This window comes from Chiloscyllium plagiosum, unplaced genomic scaffold (assembly GCF_037043375.1).
Source record: "Chiloscyllium plagiosum isolate Xiang-an unplaced genomic scaffold, Cpla_swu_hap1 HiC_scaffold_27, whole genome shotgun sequence".
Lineage (NCBI taxonomy): Eukaryota > Metazoa > Chordata > Chondrichthyes > Orectolobiformes > Hemiscylliidae > Chiloscyllium > Chiloscyllium plagiosum.
In genome coordinates this window covers 55013586-55032007 of record NW_028270165.1, presented here as the reverse complement: position 1 = coordinate 55032007, position 18422 = coordinate 55013586, and the positions used below count along the sequence as shown (strand labels likewise).

The 18422-nt window shown below is 44.7% G+C and overlaps 1 protein-coding gene across 1 annotated transcript in view; it reads right to left on the bottom strand.

Moving 5' to 3' along the window:
- The window catches only part of LOC148144133 (uncharacterized), a 278667-nt gene that overhangs the window by 239683 nt on the left and 20562 nt on the right, over positions 1-18422 (bottom strand).

Sequence of the window (18422 nt, the reverse complement as noted above, 5' to 3'; positions counted from 1 at the left end):
TAAACTGTATAAATTGTGGAGTAATTTTTGGATCGGTGTGCCTCCTTGTTAGACACACGTCTTACAAGAACGTTTCAATAAAATTCGCTGCTTCAGAATTTGACTCGGACTTAAATTTATTATATTGTGAGCTCTGTTTCTCACAATTTGGGAACTCGTCTGGGGTGTCCATCATCACCAGCAGGGTAGGCACTATCGATGGCTGGGAAGATGCGTCCCGTTCCTTTCAGAACGGTCCCGTGTACCTCGGCGGTGGCTTCCCCCATCTAGTCGACTGACTGAGATCCACTGAGAGTCTATCTGAACCAGGCAAAAAAGGTTGTGAAATAGGAAATTTAAGTAGGCACAGGGAGACGTTGAGCCAGGCAACTCCGTGCACGGACCAACGTAGGAAAATTGATTTTTAAGTACTGCCTTGGTGGCTGTGATAGAGTTTTAGTAGTTAATAAGGGACTAACGAAGGAACTCAATATGGGCTGTGCCACGGGTAAAAACAAAAGCCTCCGGAAAAAAAAGGAAATGGAAATGGAGGCGGGTCCCTGACAACATACCGCCAGAAAGTCCGTTGGGCAGGATGTCGTGGAATTGGAAAAATAATACGTGTAGAAGGGGCAAGATAGGAAAAAGATGATTAAATATTATTGCTTTGTATGGACTAAGCAATTCATTCTTTGTCCCGCCGTTTTCTGGCCAAAGTACGGGTCGGACGAAGACTGTGTTTGTAAATATTTGAATTTATATGTCAACGGAAAACAGCCATACAGTGAGGCGGAATCAGATTATGCTTCGTGACGGAAGGGCTAGTAGCTGAAGAGCTACTGAGGGTACACTTCGTCACTAAATCATGCCAGACATCCAGAAAAAGATTCAAAAGACAGAGGGGTGGAGTGAGAAGCCTCTAGAGGAGTCGTTGTGGGAAGCTCAAAGTGTCTGTGACATACGGTATGTGTGTGTGTGTGAGAGAGAGAGAGAGAGAGAGAGAGAAGCTGTACAGCTAATAGAAAGTTTAACCTTTGTGATTTGGTTTGAATGCACATTTATTTGTTGGTGATTGAATGTTTGTGCTTTGTTCCCTGGAGCTTGAGAGCCAGGACTGTTTTGAATCTGATTTCCAGTATGGAAATTTAACATGATTTCTTTTAAGGTTAAGGATTTTACAGTGATTATGAAATAAAATGTTAACTCCTGTTCTTTTTACAGGTCATGACTGCCTTACTATCAGTTTCTAAGTAATCTCTTTTATCCTTACATAAAGCGATTTATGGAGGACAGTTGAAGATTCAGTTCAACATTAGATTGTAATAAATCAAAAAAATTCTATGGTTAATATCTGTGACCTTGGATTCGGCCATTATTCATGCATTAGATGTTTTTTTAAACTGGAATAGACAAATCCTTCTAAGGCAGCTCCGGTTATTTCACAACCTATAGCATTGTAATTGAGCAATGACTGGTCAGGACTACTTCAGAAAACTAATTTTGGATTTAAATTAAGGAACTAAAACTGGATAATTATAGTGGATTTCAAAGTTGGGAACTGTATGCATTTTACATTTTAAATATTAAATACTGAATAAATGAATTTATAATATATAAATATATATTTACAAGTAAGGTTCCAAAATGTATAGTTAGGAACAGGCTTTAAAGTTAGACAAGCATAAATTGATGAATTGATATTTGAGGTTACAGGGAGCAAGAAACATTGCAATATTTATTTTTTAAAAATCAAGGTCTAAACAAAACATTGGTGATGAAGAATGGCCATTAGGTGGCCCTAAAGCTGTTCAATTGGTTAAATCGGCTCAGTTTTGAGTTGAAACTTTATTGCTGGAACAGCACAGCAGGTCAGGCAGCATCCAGGGAACAGGAGATTCGACGTTTCGGGCACAGGCCCTTCCTCAGGAATCGGGCCTGTGCCCGAAACGTCGAATCTCCTGTTCCCTGGATGCTGCCTGACCTGCTGTGCTGTTCCAGCAATAAAGTTTCAACTTTGATCTCCAGCATCTGCAGACCTCACGTTCTCCCCTAAATCGGCTCAGTAATTGATCTGGCAACGTAACATAAAAAGCAGAAACAGAAGGCAAAAATAATGACAGCCAAGGTTGATGAGGTAATAAAGAAAAGGATAAAACTAAAAGAAGAAGGAAACCGGAATGGTGGCGGGCAGCATGTTGAAAATAAAGGGAGGAGAAAGGATCGGGGAGGAGATGTTAAGGGGTCTGGTAGACAGGAACAAGGATCAAAGTGGAAATCCCCACAGGTGGGATGTTATTACTGTGGAAAGACAGGTCACTTTGAGAGAGTGTCCAGATCTGAAAAAGGAAGCAAAGGCAGTACCGTTTATGAACCTCGATGAAGAATAGGGGTATCAGGGGTTCCTGCCCCCGGGGACCCACCAGGAACCCTTGATAAATTTAAAGGAGGGACTTTACAAAGAGGACGTAGTTTTTCTAGTTGATATGGGGGCACAAGGTCATCCTTAAATTTTAAGCGCAAGAGAGTGGAAATCTCAAAACAAATGTTAGCTGTTTCTGGAGTAAAAGGGGAGGGATTTACAGTTCCAGTTTTTGAACCTATGATAATCGAAAATGGGGAAGAGATAGTAAAAAATGAACTGTTATCTACTCCTGATAGTGGAAGTAACTTATTGGGGAGGGATTTAATCATACTCCTGGGACTGGAGATTGGAGTATGGGACCAGAGATTAGTAATACAAATGGCCATCCTGACTGAGGAAGAGGAGAAGGAAATAGAACCCATAGCGTGGGAACGGGAAGGGAATCGCGGGAATTACAAATACCTCCTTTGGAGATCAGTTCAAAAAGAGAGGGAGATGTGGTTTGCAAAAGACAATATCTGATTTCAATAAAGGGACGCAGGGGACTGCAGCCAGTAATTGAGGGATGGATTAAGGATGGATTAATAAAGCCCTGCTTGTCCCCTTACAATATCCCTATCCTGCCAATAAAGAAATCGGACGATAGTTATCGCCTGCTATAAGACCCCAAGGGCATTGAACCAAATAGTACAAGCCCGCCACCCTGTGGTTCCTAATCCCTATACACTACTGAGTAAGATTCCCCATGACCATAAATGGTTCAGTGTAGTGGATCTGAAGGATGCCTTCTGGGCATGTCCACTGGCGGAGGGAAATAGGAATATGTTTGCCTTCGAGTGGGAAGATCCAAAAAGAGGGCGAAAACAGCAGTACAGATGGACGGTACTCCCACAGGGATTTACTGAATCCCTGAATTTCTTTGGTCAGGTGTTGGAACAAGTCTTGGAGAAGTTTAATAGCTCCCAAGGAGCTACTCTGATACAATATGTAAATGATCTTTTGTTAACAGGTGAGAAAGGGACAAAACAATAAAAGCCACAAACAAATTACTAAACTTTCTAGGACAACAAGGATTGAGGGTCTCCAAGAATAAATTGCAGTATGTAGAGATGGAAGTCAGATATTTGGGACACGTAATCAGTGAAGGAAAATGAAAAATAAGCCCAGAAAGAATTGAGAGAATTGTGGGAATGCCGCAGTCTAAAACCAAAAGGGAATTACTAAAATTCCTGAGTACTGTAGATTATGGATAGACTCATATGCATAGAAAATAAAGAAATTATGTTTGAAACAATTAGAGGAAGAACCTAAATTATTGAATTGGTCAGAAGAATAGACAATAGACAATAGGTGCAGGAGTAGGCCATTCAGCCCTTCGAGCCTGCACCGCCATTCAATATAATCATGGCTGATCATTCCTAATCAGTATCCTGTTCCTGCCTTATCTCCATAACCCTTGATTCCACTATCTTTGAGAGCTCTATCCAACTCCTTCTTAAATGAATCCAGAGAGTGGGTCTCCACTACCCTCTGGGGCAGAGCATTCCACACAGCCACCACTCTCTGGGTGAAGAAGTTTCTCCTGAGCCTGTCCTAAATGGTCTACCCCGTATTTTTAAGCTGTGTCCTCTGGTTCGGCACTCACCCATCAGTGGAAATATGTTTCCTACTGCTAGAGTGTCCAAACCTTTCATAATCTTATCCGTCTCAATCAGATCCCCTCTCAATCTTTGAAACTCAAGGGTATACAAGCCCAGTCGCTTCAGTCTTTCAGTGTAAGGTAATCCTGCCATTCCAGGAATTGACCTCGTGAACCTACACTGCACTCTCTCAATAGTCAGAATGTCTTTTCTCAAATTTGGAGACCAGAACTGCACACAGTACTCCAGGTGTGGTCTCACCAGGGCCGTGTACAGCTGCAGAAGCACCTCTTTGCTTCTATACTCAATTCCTCTTGTTATGAAGGCAGCATGCTATTAGCCTTCTTCTCTACCTGCTGTACCTGCATGCTTGCCTTCATTGACTGGTGTACAAGAACACCCAGATCTCTCTGTACTGCCCCTTTACATAAATTGATTCCATTGAAGTAGTAGTCTGCCTTCCTGTTCTTGCTCCCGAAGTGGATAACCATACATTTATCCACATTAAACTGCATCTGCCACTCACCTAACTTGTCCAGGTCACCCTGTAATCTCCTAACATCCTCATCACTTTTCACCCTGCCACCCAGCTTTGTATCATCAGCAAATTTGCTAATGTTATTGCTGATACCATCTTCTATATCATTAATATATATTGTAAAAAGCTGTGGTCCCAGCACGGATCCCTGCGGTACCCCACTGGTCACTGCCTGCCATTCCGAAATGGAGCCGTTTATCACTACCCTTTGTTTCCTATTAGCCAACCAATTTTCAATCCAATCTAGTACTTTACCCCCAATACAATGCACCCTAATTTTACTCACTAACCTCCTGTGTGGGACTTTATCAAAAGCTTTCTGAAAGTCCAGGTACACTTCATCTACTGGATTTCCCTCATACAACTTCATAGTTACATCCTCAAAAAATTCAAGAAGATTAGTCAAGCATGATTTCCCCTTCATAAATCCATGCTGACTGTCCTATCCTGTTACTCCTATCCAGATGTGCTGTAATTTCATCCTTTATAATAGACTCCAGCATCTTTCCCACCACGGAGGTCTGACTAACTGGTCTATAATTTCCTGCTTTCTCTCGCCCACCTTTCTTAAAAAGTGGTATAACATTAGCCACCCTCCAATCCTCAGGAACCGACCCAGAATCTATTGAACTCTGGAAAATAATCACCAATGCATCCACGATTTCCCGAGCCACCTCCTTCAGTACCCTGGGATGCAGACCATCAGGCCCCGGAGACTTATCAACCTTCAGACCTAACAGTCTCTCCAACACCAAATCCTGGCAAATATAAATTCCCTTAAGTTCAGGTCCTTCAGCCACTGTTACCTCAGGGAGATTGCTTGTGTCTTCTTCCCAAGTGAACACAGATCTGAAGTACCCATTTAATTCCTCTGCCATTTCTTTGTTCCTAGTAATATATTCCCCTGTTTCTGTCTTCAAGGGCCCAATTTTTGTCCTAACCATTTTTTTGCCTTGCACATACCTAAAAAAGCTTTTACTATCCTCCTTAATATTCTTGGTCAGTTTACCTTCGTACCTCATATTTCCTCTGCATATTTCCTTCTTAGTAATCCTCTGTTGCTCTTTAAAAGCTTCCCAGTCCTCAGTTTTCCCTCTTATCTTAGCTATGTTATACTTTTTCTCTTTTAACTTTATATGTTTCTTTACTTCCCTCGTCAGCCACAGCCGCCCATGCCTCCTCCTGGGATCTTTCTTCCTTTTAGGAATGAACTGATCCTGCAACTTCTGCATTAGACACAGAAATATCCGCCATTGTTCCTCCACGGTCATCCCTGCTAAGGTATTGCACCATTGAACTTTGGCCAGCTCCTCCCTCATAGCTCCATAGTTCCCGTTATTTAACAGAAGTACTGTCACTTCCGACTGTACCCTCTCCCTCTGAAATTGCAGATTGAAGCTTATTGTATTATGGTCACTACTTCCCAATGGCTCCTTCACTTCGAGGTCTCTGACCAATTCTGGTTCGTTACACAATACCCGATCCAGAATTGCCTTCTCCCTGGTCGGCTCCAGCACCAGCTGCTCTAAGAATCCATCTCTGAGGCACTCCACAAAGTCTCTTTCTTGAGGCCCAATACCATCCTGATTTTCCCAGTCTACCTGCATGTTAAAATCCCCCATAACAACTGTAGTGACATCTTTGCGACAGGCCAATTTCAGCTCCTGATTTAACTTACATCCGACATCCAGACTACTGTTTGGGGGCCTGTAGATGACTCCCAAGAGGGTCTTTTTACCCTTAGTATTTCGAAGCTCTATCCACACTGACTCTACATCCCCTGATTCTAGGTCCCCCCGCGCAAGGGACTGAATATCATCCCTTACCAACAAGGCCACCCCACCCCCTCTGCCCGTCAGTCTGTCCTTACGATAGCACGTGTATCCTTGAATATTCATTTCCCAGGCCCTGTCCACTTGAAGCCACGTCTCAGTTATCCCCACAATATCTTATCTGCCAATTTCCAAAAGAGCCTCAAGCTCATCCATCTTATGTCTAATGCTTCGTGCATTCATGTATAGTATTTTTAATTTGTTACTGCTCTCACCCTTCCCATCAACCCGTATTTCACTCAACCTTCCAGCATGATCCCTTTCCGAGTTTTCTGCCTCATTGGTACAGTTGTCTTTCTTGACTTCTCTTGTTCTAACTTTCCCTTCAATTTCCTTTTTAAACATCCAGCTTGTCCCCTCCCCCCCGCTACTTAGTTTAAATGTAGTGTTGCTGTAGAAAACCTGCCTGCCAGAATGCTGGTCCCTAACCTATTAAGGTGCAAGCCATCTCTCTTGTAGAATTTATGTTTACCAAAAAATATACCCCAGTGATCCAAGAACTTAAATCCTTGCTTCCTGCACCAGTTCCCCAACCACACATTCAAGTCCATTATCTCCCTGTTTCTGGCCACACTAGCCCGAGGAACTGGAAGCAAACCGGAGATAACCACCTTGGACGTCCTGCTTTTCAGCCTTCTTCCTAGTTCTCCGAAGTCTCGCTGTAGTATGTTCCTCCTCTTCTTCCCGACATGTACCACCACCTCTGGCTCTTCACCCTCATCCTTGAGGATTTCCTGCACTCTGTCCGCGATGTCTTTCACTCTAGCACGAGGAAGGCAACATGCCATCCTTAAATCCTGTCTGCTGCCACAAAAACCCCAGTCAGTTCCTCTCACGATGGAGTCCCCTATTACCTCTGTGCGATGTCCGACTCTTCTGCTCTGCCTCTGCGGCAACTTTTGATTAACAAACCTGGCCGCCTTGCGAACTGGCAGTGTCATCAGTCTCTGCTTCCAAAAGCTTCAACTTGTTCCTGACAGGTACTTCTCCCGGGGTCTCTTGCACCTGTCTCCTCTCTGCCTTTGTCATCGTCTGCTCTCTTCTGGCATGATTGGTGTAATAACATCGCTGAAGGTCTTATCCAGAAAGATCTCGTTCTCTCGGATGAGCCGAAGGTCCTCGAGTTCTTTCATCAACACTGCAATATGCTCGGTCAATTGCTGAAAGTGCACACATTTTCCACACATATACGAGCCAGACACACCAGAGTCGTTGACCTCCCACATCAAGCACGTAGCACACTGAACCAGCTGGGCAGTCATGTCTTCACCCTCTTCAACTGTAGCGTAATCACTTCACTCAACCTCCTTGTCAAAGAATCCTGTGCTGACGCCTCACTCTTCGATCTAAACTTCCTTAGACCCTCTTTTTGTGGCACGTCTGTGGACTCTTAATTAAGGTTCGAGGAGGAGGGAGGGAGGGAGACCCTACTTTGTAGGACCTGGGGTTTAGAACACACCCACTCTAATAGTAATCACTTACCTTCCCGACCGGCCTTGCGCTCCGTCTGAACTTCCGCCCAGCTCCCGCCGCTCACTGCTGCGAAAAGGAGTGAGGGAAGAAGAGAGGGAATTAGTTGAAGAACTAAAGAGGAACCTAATCCATGTCCCTGTTCTTGCATTACCTTCCCTAGACAAGCCCTTCCATTTGTTCTAGGGGTCCTAACCCAGCGATGGGGGGGAATAAAGCAGCCAGTTGCCTACTTGTCGAAATTATTAGACCCAGTCTCAAGGGGGTGGCCGGAGTGTATGCAGGCAGTGGCAGCAACAGCCTTATTGGTAGAGCAGAGTTGGAAACTTACTTTTAGGGGAGCCTAAATAGTCAGCACCCCACATCAGGTACGGACCATATTAAAATCAGAAAGCAGGGCGGTGGCTCACAGACTCTAGGAGATGAAATATGAGACAATCTTAATAGAGCAGAATGACCTTGTGTTAGTCACAGACAGTTGCTTGAATCCAGCTGCATTTCTGTGGCAGGGAGAGGAGGTGGCCCTTGGCAATCCAGAACATGACTGCCTTGATATTATTGAATATCAGACTAAAGTGCAGGTGGACTTAAGAGACGTACCGTTGCATCCGGGAGCTCGGTTGTTTATCGACGGGTCCTCCAGGGTGATTGAGGGTAAAGGCACAATGGATATGCTGTAGTATACGGGATAGAGGGAAGTGTTATCAAGGCTGAAAGACTGCCTAATGGCTGGTCAGCCCAAACTTGTGAACTCTATGCCCTAGAAAGATTTTTAGATTAGATTAGATTACATTACAGTGTGGAAACAGGCCCTTCGGGCCAACAAGTCCACACCGCCCCGCCGAAGCGAAACCCACCCATACCCCTACATTTACCCCTTACCTAACACTACGGGCAATTTAGCATGGCCAATTCACCTGACCCTGCAAATCTTTGGACTGTGGGAGGAAACCGGAGCACCCGGAGGAAACCAACGCAGACACGGGGAGAATGTGCAAACTCCACACAGTCACTCGCCTGAGGCGGGAATTGAACCCGGGTCTCTGGCGCTGTGAGGCAGCAGTGCTAGCCACCGTGCCGCCCTTAAGCGAAAGAGCTCTCAGAACCTTAGAAGGCAAGGAAGGAACGGTGTACACAGACTCCAAATATGCGTTTGGAGTAGTAAACACCTTCGGAAAAATTTGGCAAGAAAGAGGATTGATAAATAGCAGAGGAAAATAACTAGCACGTGAGAAATTGATAAAACAATTGCTGGAATCCCTGTTACTCCTGAGAGAAATAGCAGTAGTTCATATAAACGGACATCAGAAGGGGAATGAACCGGAAGTGAGAGGAAATAGACTGGCCGATGAGGTAGCTAAAGAAGCAGCCCTGAATCCACAGGGAGCAGTACTATACTCCCTAACACCTTCAATCATCAGGTGCCCCGTTGTTTACTGCAAAGGAGAAAAAGGAACTAAAACATTTAGTAACTGCAAAGACAGCGGATGGGCGCTGGCTGTTACCTGGTGGGAGGGAAATGTTGAATAAAATGACAATGCCAGAAATTTATGGCTGTCTTACATAGGGGAATGTGTGATTTAGTTTTAAGGAAACATGGATGCAAAGGGATATATACAATAGCCAAACAGATATGTGAGGGATGCATAACATGTAAAAAAGTAGACAAGAAGGTGTTAAGGAAACAAGTCCCAGGAGGGAGAGAACCTGGGCTAAGACCATTTCAGAGCATTCAGGTAGATTATACCGAATTATCCCGAGTGGGAAGACTGAGGTGTATGCTGGTAATGGTTGATCACCTATCTGGATGGGTGGAGGCCTACCCTTTAGCCACTGCCACCGCAAGTGGGGTGTCCAAGATAATACTCGAACACATAATCCCCAGATATGGGATAGCGGAATGCATAGATTCAGATCAGGGAACTCACTTTACTTCCAGAGTACTGCAGGGAGTGATGAAGGGGTTAGGAATCTCCTGGGAGTTCCAGTCCCCTTGGCACCCACCTTCATCAGGAAAGGTTGAGAGAATGAACCAGACACTCAAGAAGCAGTTATCTAAATTAGTAGCAGAAACCAGACTCCCTTGGACTAAGTGTTTACCTATAGCCCTTTTGCGAGTGCGAGCGGCCCCAAGGAAAGATATGGGGCTGTCCCCTTATGAGATATTGTTTGGCCTGCCCTATCTGGGAATGAAAGGGGAACTGCCAACCCTGCAGACTAAAGATCTGTTCTTAAAGAAGTATATACTGGGCTTAAAAATGTGTTGCTGGAAAAGCGCAGCAGGTCAGGCAGCATCCAAGGAGCAGGAGAATCGATGTTTCAGGCATAAGCCCTTCTTCAGGAATCACTGGGCTTGTCCTCCTCTTTGTCTTTCGTCAGGAAACAGGGTTTATTGGCACAGACTCCACCCCTTGAATTCACCGTCCATTCGATCCAACCGGGGGATCATGGACTGAGACCAAATTGCAACCAGACTAGGAGGGGCCGTACCAGGCACTCTGATGATAAGAACGGCGATAAGAACAACAGAGAAAGGCTGGACTCACTACACTCAGATCAAAGGGCCAGCTGAATCTCCAGTTGAGAGAGAAGTCTGGACAACCAAACCGACAAAAAAACCACTTAAACCTAAGCTAAAAAAGACTTTAAATAACTGATTATATAGTGGCGCGAGCACGGGAGAGTTTCTGTAGTGTTGTATGCTAAGTCTCTCGGTGCTTCAATACCACTGTAGAATGGGAAGAATGTTTAGGTATCCGAAATGAGCTTTTCTAGTCTTAGGATTCTGTCAGGCTATGGTGTGGTCGTCTTACTTAGTGATAACGGTTCCAGAAAGTACAAATCTACAAGTTATAGAAACAGATGCCTGCAGCCTACTGGATTGCGGAGATGTAAGAAGTCAGAGGCAATATAATAACTCAGAGATACATGTTAAGTTCTATGAAAAAGGCCCCAAAGCGGGGGCATGGGGTAGAGTTGACGGGAAGGAAGTGTTTTGGAGAGAGACGTGTAAGGGATATCTTTGGGATGGAGGATGTAAAGAATGGCGGAGGCAGGAAGACCGTGAAGGTGATCTCTTGATTAATCCACTCGTCACAGTACACCGGGGTCCCTTCCGGCTAGCTCTTGACTGTCCCGATAAAAAGTGTAACCCTATATATTTAACAATAAAGAAAATGTCATGGCGTGAAGCAGTTTTGGGGGGAGGAACCTGTCAGGTCCAATTAAACAAAACATTTTTGATAGAAATGAAAGCAGACAGGAAGGATTTCTTGGGATGTTGTTTCAATATACACGTGCAAGACGGAACCCGAATAGGGGAAAGGAATAGTAAAGCCCCTTACTCTGACCCTAAGGTGATAAAAATTGTAAAGGTAAACACTTAAAACAGACCATTGAAGTAGAAACAGGATATGGGGATACAAATGCCTGGGTTGATTGGGTAAAGTACACTGTGAAAAGTCGGAAGAAAAGCAATTGTTATGCATGTGCCTCTGGGAGACCAATGGCCCAAGTAGTCCCCTTTCCGCTTGGGTGAAAGCGAGACAGGAGGGGCATGACATGCATGATAGCCCTGTATCAGGATGAGACCACACGGAGTAATAAAAATTGTATGCCCCTTCTATTAATGTTCCCTCCCTTAAAGAAGAAAGATTTAAAAATGCTCCCCCCCCGTGTTTTCTGCCGTGGTCGGAAATCACACATTTTTTGTAAACAGACAAGGAACAAATCGGTCCAGGTACTTGGGGGAGCTGAAATCATGTACCGAAATTGAGGACGTGACGGAAAAGGACAAGGGAGGGAACTACTCAGCATTAAGGATTCCCCGAGCGGATCTGTGGTGGTACTGTGGAGGGAAAATATTGAGACCCACCCTACCTCCAAATCGGAGGGGCATGTGTGCAATTGTGCAATTGGCAATCCCATTCACCCTGGCATTTGAAACAAAAGAGATAGTAAAGAAAGGGGAATGGAGTAAGAGATCACTATCGGATAATTCGTTTGATGAGCGGATATATCTAGACTCTATAGGAGTTCCAAGAGGGATACCGATGAGTTCAAGGCTCGTAACCAGATCACAGCAGGCTTTGAATCGGCTCTCTTCTGGTGGGTAGTAGTCAACAAAAATGTAGACTGGATAAATTATATTTTCTATAATCAGCAAAGGTTCAATAATTACACTAGAGACACAATTAAAGGCATAGCCGAACTACTTGATGCAACCAGCAGACTGGCCTGTGAGAATAGAATGTCCCTAGATATGATCCTAACAGAAAAAGGGGGAAATTGTGGGATATAGGTCGAGCAGGTTGCTTCTGCAGCTGTAATTGCTTCTGCAAGGTGATGAACTAACTTACACAATTGTATAATTGTTTCAGCAAAGAACTGAGTTAGCTAAACTTGCATGCAAAGATGAAACTATATGAAGGGAGTCAAAGTTTGTGAGCAGATTTGTAGCTCGGGTGCTCGTTGTTGTGGTTCTGTTCGCCGAGCTGGGAATTTGTGTTGCAGACGTTTCGCCCCTGTCTAGGTGACATCCTCAGTGCTTGGGAGCCTCCCGTGAAGCGCTTCTGTGTTGTTTCCTCCGGCATTTATAGTGGTTTGTACCTGCCGCTTCCGGTTGTCAGTTCCAGCTGTCTGCTGTAATGGCCGGTATATTGGGTCCAGGTTGATGTGTTTGTTGATAGAATCTGTGGATGAGTGCCATGCCCTGGCACTCCCTGTGAATTCCCTGGCTATTCTCTGCTTGGCTTGTCCTATAGTAGTAGTGTTGACCCAGTCGAACTCATGTTGCTTGTCATCCGCTGTGTGGCTACTAAGGATAGCGGGTCGTGTCGTTTCGTGGCTAGTTGGTGTTCATGGATACGGATCGTTAGCTGTCTTCCTGTTTGTCCTATGTAGTGTTTTGTGCAGTCCTTGCATGGGATTTTGTATACTACATTGGTTAGTAACATGAACACCAACTAGCCACGAAACGACATGACCAGCTATCCTTAGTAGCCAGGGAATTCCCAGAGGCATGGCACTCATCCACAGATTCTATCAACAAACACATCGACCTGGACCAAATATATCGGCTACTGGAGCGGACAGCTGGAACTGACAACCGGAAGCGGCAGAGACAAACCACTATAAATGCTGGAGGAAACATCACAGAAGCGCTTCACAGGAGGCTCCCAAGTACAGATGATGTCACCTAGACAGGGGACGAAATGTCTGCAACACAAATTCCCAGCTCGGCGAACAGAATCACAACAATGAAGGGCATCAGTTAAGATTAGGACGATCAACAATGGAATATGTTACGGACAAGTATATAAGGAGGAAAAGAACACTGAGCCATGCCAGCTCAGCAGATTGCCTTCACATAGGCACCAGAATGAGCCAACTTAGTTGCAAATAAGGGATAAAACAACAAGAGAAAGGGGCACCAGGCTTAGAGTAGTGGGAGAAGTAAACAAGGGCAGACCGCAGCGAGGCAGGGGCAGAATACAATAAGGAATAGTGATAGCGTAATATGCTAGGCCAATGAAGTAAATGGGGAAGTACCGAGAGAGACTCAATTAAACTGTATAAATTGTGAAGTAATTTTTGGATTGGGGTGCCTACTTGTTAGCCACCCATCTTGCAAGTACGTTTCAATAAAATTCGCTGCTTCAGAATTTGACTCGGATTGAAATTTATTGATACGGGAACTTCGTTTCTCACAGGCAGGTGTCTATTTCCTAATGCGTGTTGGGTGTACAGTAGTTATTGTAATAAACAGCACGTTTCCGGAGTCCCCACTTAAATACAGCTGCTGTTTGTCTACTTATCTGGATGTTGGCAATTTCCTCAATTAGATATTGATTCAGGGGCTTGGTGGTGATGGGGAATCTATCCTTGACTGAGGACAGTATCACAGGCACAAAGCATTAGACTTTTAAAAATATTTTTATTGAAAACTTTTCTTTATAAAACTTATAACACTACAAAAATATTAAAATAACATTATAACAACTAACAACAGTAAACCAACTACTAAACTACTCTACAAAACAAATCAAAACTTTACTCATTACAGATCAATAAATTAATAAATAATTCTGCTTGGCCCCAAATAAAAGAACCAAACCAACCATTCAACTTCTGAAATGTCTGCCTAGGAAAAAGCAAAAGGAGCAACAGCCCAGGATATAAGAAGCCAGGAAGAACATTCATTTTAATAAGAGCCACTCGACCTCACCATGATATCGGAAGGGCCCCCCATCTTCAAAGATCTTGTTTAATCTTGTCAAAAAGGTCGACAAAATGAGCCTTAAATAACTGATCAAAGATGGGGGTAACAGAAAGGACTAAGTAAAGAAAACCTCTCTGTGCCCACTGAAAAGCAAACCCACCCTCAACGTCAGATATTCCCCTAAGACACCCCACAGGCAAAGCCTCCGACTTTGAAAAATTAATCTTGTAACCTGAGAAAGAGCCAAATGAATTGATCCACTGTATCAATTGGGGCACTGAAACTACCGGGTTCAAGAGAAAAATAAGAACTTTATCCACATATACTGTGCTCTTATGCGTCTTTGATCCCACCTCTGGGCCGACTATATTGGGGTCCCTACAAATAGTCTCTGCCAGCGGCTCAATCACCAATGTGAAAAGTAAAGGTAAAAGGCCACAGCCTTGCCGCCTGCCCCTGCCATGTTAACATTACTAGGCCTTACACTATTGGTGAGAACTGCTGCTGGAGGATCACTGTAAAGGACCCTCACCCATCTAGTAAACACTTCACCTAGGGTATAAAAATGATCTAGACACTCCACCCAGTCAAATGCCTTTGAATCAAGGACATGATAATGAAATATCAAGGCTGCTTGAGAAAAGAAAGCCAGTAAAGTTGCTGAATGACTTCTTGCTGTCCTATTATTTCCAACACTTTTGAAGGCAGCTTGTTCCAGGTCATTGTCACCTAAATGAAGTTTTCCTGCGTACACACTTCAGGTTATCTGGCTATGTGAGGGTTCTCAGGTTTCTGTGTGCTGATCAGCAGGTATCTGGCAATCTACAAGAATTGCCACCGATGTTATGTCCATTTAACTGTACTAAGTGTTCACTTATTTTGTGATTTCTTTTGCAGGAAGACATGCAGAAAGAAATCTGAAAGCAAATGATACATCAACTTCTGACGGAGCCACTTGATTCAATGGGTCTTGAATATCAGCAGCCATTCACATTGAGAAGAAATGTTTGCTTTTGTCTGCATGAGAGATTTTGGACACTGGTGTGGCAGGAAGAATACTGAGACACCCGAGTGAGGGAGATTCAGTGCGCTGACTGTGAAAAGTGCTTCACACCATTTACTCGGCTTGGGGGATCAAAATCTCACCTCTCACAGTGGGGAGAGACTGTGTCGCCATTCTGTTTGTAATTTCAACCCCAAAGTGACACAAGGAAAGCTTCCGCCCCCACCCCCACCTCCATGGTGAAATGTGGGGACTGTGAGAAAAGGTTCCCTTCCCTATCGATGCTGGAAACCCACAGACACGTTAACACGGGGGAAGAGGGAAGAGACCTTTCACCCGCTCCGTGTGCGGACAGGGATTCAGTAAGATGGGCCATCTGCAGACACACCAGCGGGTCATGTGGAAGAGAAACCGTTCAAGTGCTCCATGTGCAGGAATGGATTCACTCAGTCATCTACACTGTTGATCCACCAGTGGGTCCACACCGGAGAGAGGCTATTCACTTGCTCTCCGAGCAGTAAGGGCTTCATCCACTACTCCCACCTGTGAATGCACCAGCAAGTTCACATGCCATCACAGGGGATTGAAGGAGTGATGGCTGAGTGCTATTATCGACTGGACTATCAACCCAGTTCTGCAGACCCCTGGGTTCAAATTTCACTGCAGCAGATGGCAGGATTGGAATTCAGTCTGAAATCTGGAGTTCAGAATCTCATGATCAAACCATTTTCGGGGAAGGAAACTGCCGTTTTGGGAAAGGATTCACTCAGTCGTTCCAGTTGCATCGTTTACCCTACAAGTGACTCCTGACCCACAGCAGTGTGGTTGACTCTTGACTGCCCCCCAGCCTGGCAAATAAGCGGGAGAATCTTACTTGGAGACAGGGTATAGGTTGAAATTGCTGAGTGAGATAATACTTCCTACGGGTTAAGGCTGTACCAAGGATCCAATTACAAAGGGAAACTCAGCTGACCAATAGTAAAGGAAGTGGGGTACAGGGGAGTCTGAGCTGTTTAAAAAAAAGCTACTTTTTGTCCACCTTTGTGCTGGGGAGATCTCAAGTTGTAACAAAGTTGAATCGCAATAAAAGTTACCTGAACCTACCTTTTGGACTCACAAATTGAAGGCTATGAGACCCAACAGGTTTTTATTTTAAAGCTGCTCATTTCTTTCAGCCTCCAGCGTGAGGTTTCCAATGTCATATATTAGAAGGAGCAGTCAATGTGTAGCTCATCTTATTAGAAATTTTAAATTTTTCAGGACTGCAAGTTCATTGTTTCATCGGCATTGTAAAGTTTACTGACAGCAGCTGGAGGTGTGGGCTGTGTTCATTGGAAACAAAGGTAAAAGTTACACAGCACCAGGTTATAACAATAGGGGTCATCTCAGCTCAGATAATGCATCGACAGCGTGAAGTCAAAGTCTGTCTGTGTTCCAAAGTTAGGTCAGACTGATTGTATTTCTAAAGTGGGAACTACAGAATCTTACATGGATTTATGCAGTTTTTGAGCAATTCAGAATAGATTGGACTACTGCAAGGAAGTGTACAGACAACTGACCAGGAACACGACAGGCAACAGCCAGCCAATCCGACCAAAGAGCACACCCGTGAATTAACAACATTGATCAAGACTTTCAATTCAATCCTTCAGAGTTCTCAAGCACCCTTTTCCCATGTATTCTCACGAAGGCGACTTCTACTGCCTTCGCCCCATTGTATCAGGCCACGGGACTGTGTGAGAGAATCTCTCTGGCTATGTTGAAGGCATCTCGAAACCCATTGTACAAGGGTCCCCACGCTTCTGTCGCGACACTACAGATTTCTTCCAGAAACTCAGCACCAACAGACCAGTCGAATCAGGAACATTGTTTGTCACAATGAACGTTTCAGCACTCTACACCAGCATTCCCCACCATGATGGCATCACAATAACAGCCTCAGTAATGAATACCAGCAACTGCCAATTTGAGCTCTGTCCTACAACTCATCTGCTTCATCCTCGACCACACCATATTCACCTTTGACAACCAGTTCTTCATCCAGACACACAGAACTGCCATGAGGACCAAATTTTCAACCCAGTATGCCAATATTTTCATGCATAGGTTCGAACAAGACTTCTTTTCTGCACAGGACCTCCAGCCAACACAATACACCAGATATATTGACAACATTTCTTCCTCTGGACCCAGGGCGAGGAGTCACTGAAACAACCACACAGTGATATCAACAAGTTTTGTCCCACCATCACACTCACCATGGACTACTCTTTAGTATCTGTCTCATTCTTGGACACATGCATCTCCATTAAGAATAAGCATCTCAGCACTTCTCTGTACTGTAAACCCATGGATAACTTGACAATATTAAAACAGCCATCCCCTATGGACAAGGCCTTCGCATACATAAGATCGGTTCAGATGAGGAGGAACGTGACAGACACTTGGAAGTACACAAGCATACCTTCAAAGGAACGGGATACAATGCTCAACTCATCAATTGCCAGTTCCAATGTGTCGCAGCGAGAAACCGTAATGACTTCCTTAGGGGACAAACACGAGCTGCAACCAAAATGGTACCCTTTGTTGTCCAGTACTTCACGGGAGCTGAAAAACTATGACACGTTCTTCACAGCCCGCAACACATTATCGATCAGGATGAGCACTTCACCAAGACCTTCCCCACGCCTCCACTTCTCACCTTCAAACCACCAAACTTTAAACAGAACATTGTTTGCAGCAAACTGCCTGGCCTTAAGGCAACATGATACAACCTTGTCATGGCAGAGGCTGCAAAACATGTCAGAGTGTCAATACAATTACACATGGGTTCACCACCCACCATGAGTGCAGCAGGTACTCATGTGACTCCGACAACATTGTTTATCTCATACACTGCAGGCACTGACGCATGGTATATTGGCGAGACTGAGCAGAGGCTACGGCAATGGATAAATGGACACTGCACAACAATCACCAGGCAGGAGTGTTCCCTCCCAGTCAAGGAACACTTCAGCGGTCGAGACATTCAGCCGCGGACCTTCGGGTGACCATCCTCCAAGGCGGACTTCAGGACAGGCAAAAATGCAAATTGCTGAAAATGTGTTGCTGGAAAAGCGCAGCAGGTCAGGCAGCATCCAGGGAACAGGAGAATCGACGTTTCGGGCATAAGCCCTTCTTCAGAAACTTATGCCCGAAACGTCGATTCTCCTGTTCCCTGGATGCTGCCTGACCTGCTGCGCTTTTCCAGCAACACATTTTCAGCTCTGATCTCCAGCATCTGCAGACCTCACTTTCTCCTCAAAAATGCAAATTGGCCAAGCAGAGGCTGATAGCCAAGTTCGGTACCCATGGGGATGGCCTCAACTGGGACCTTGG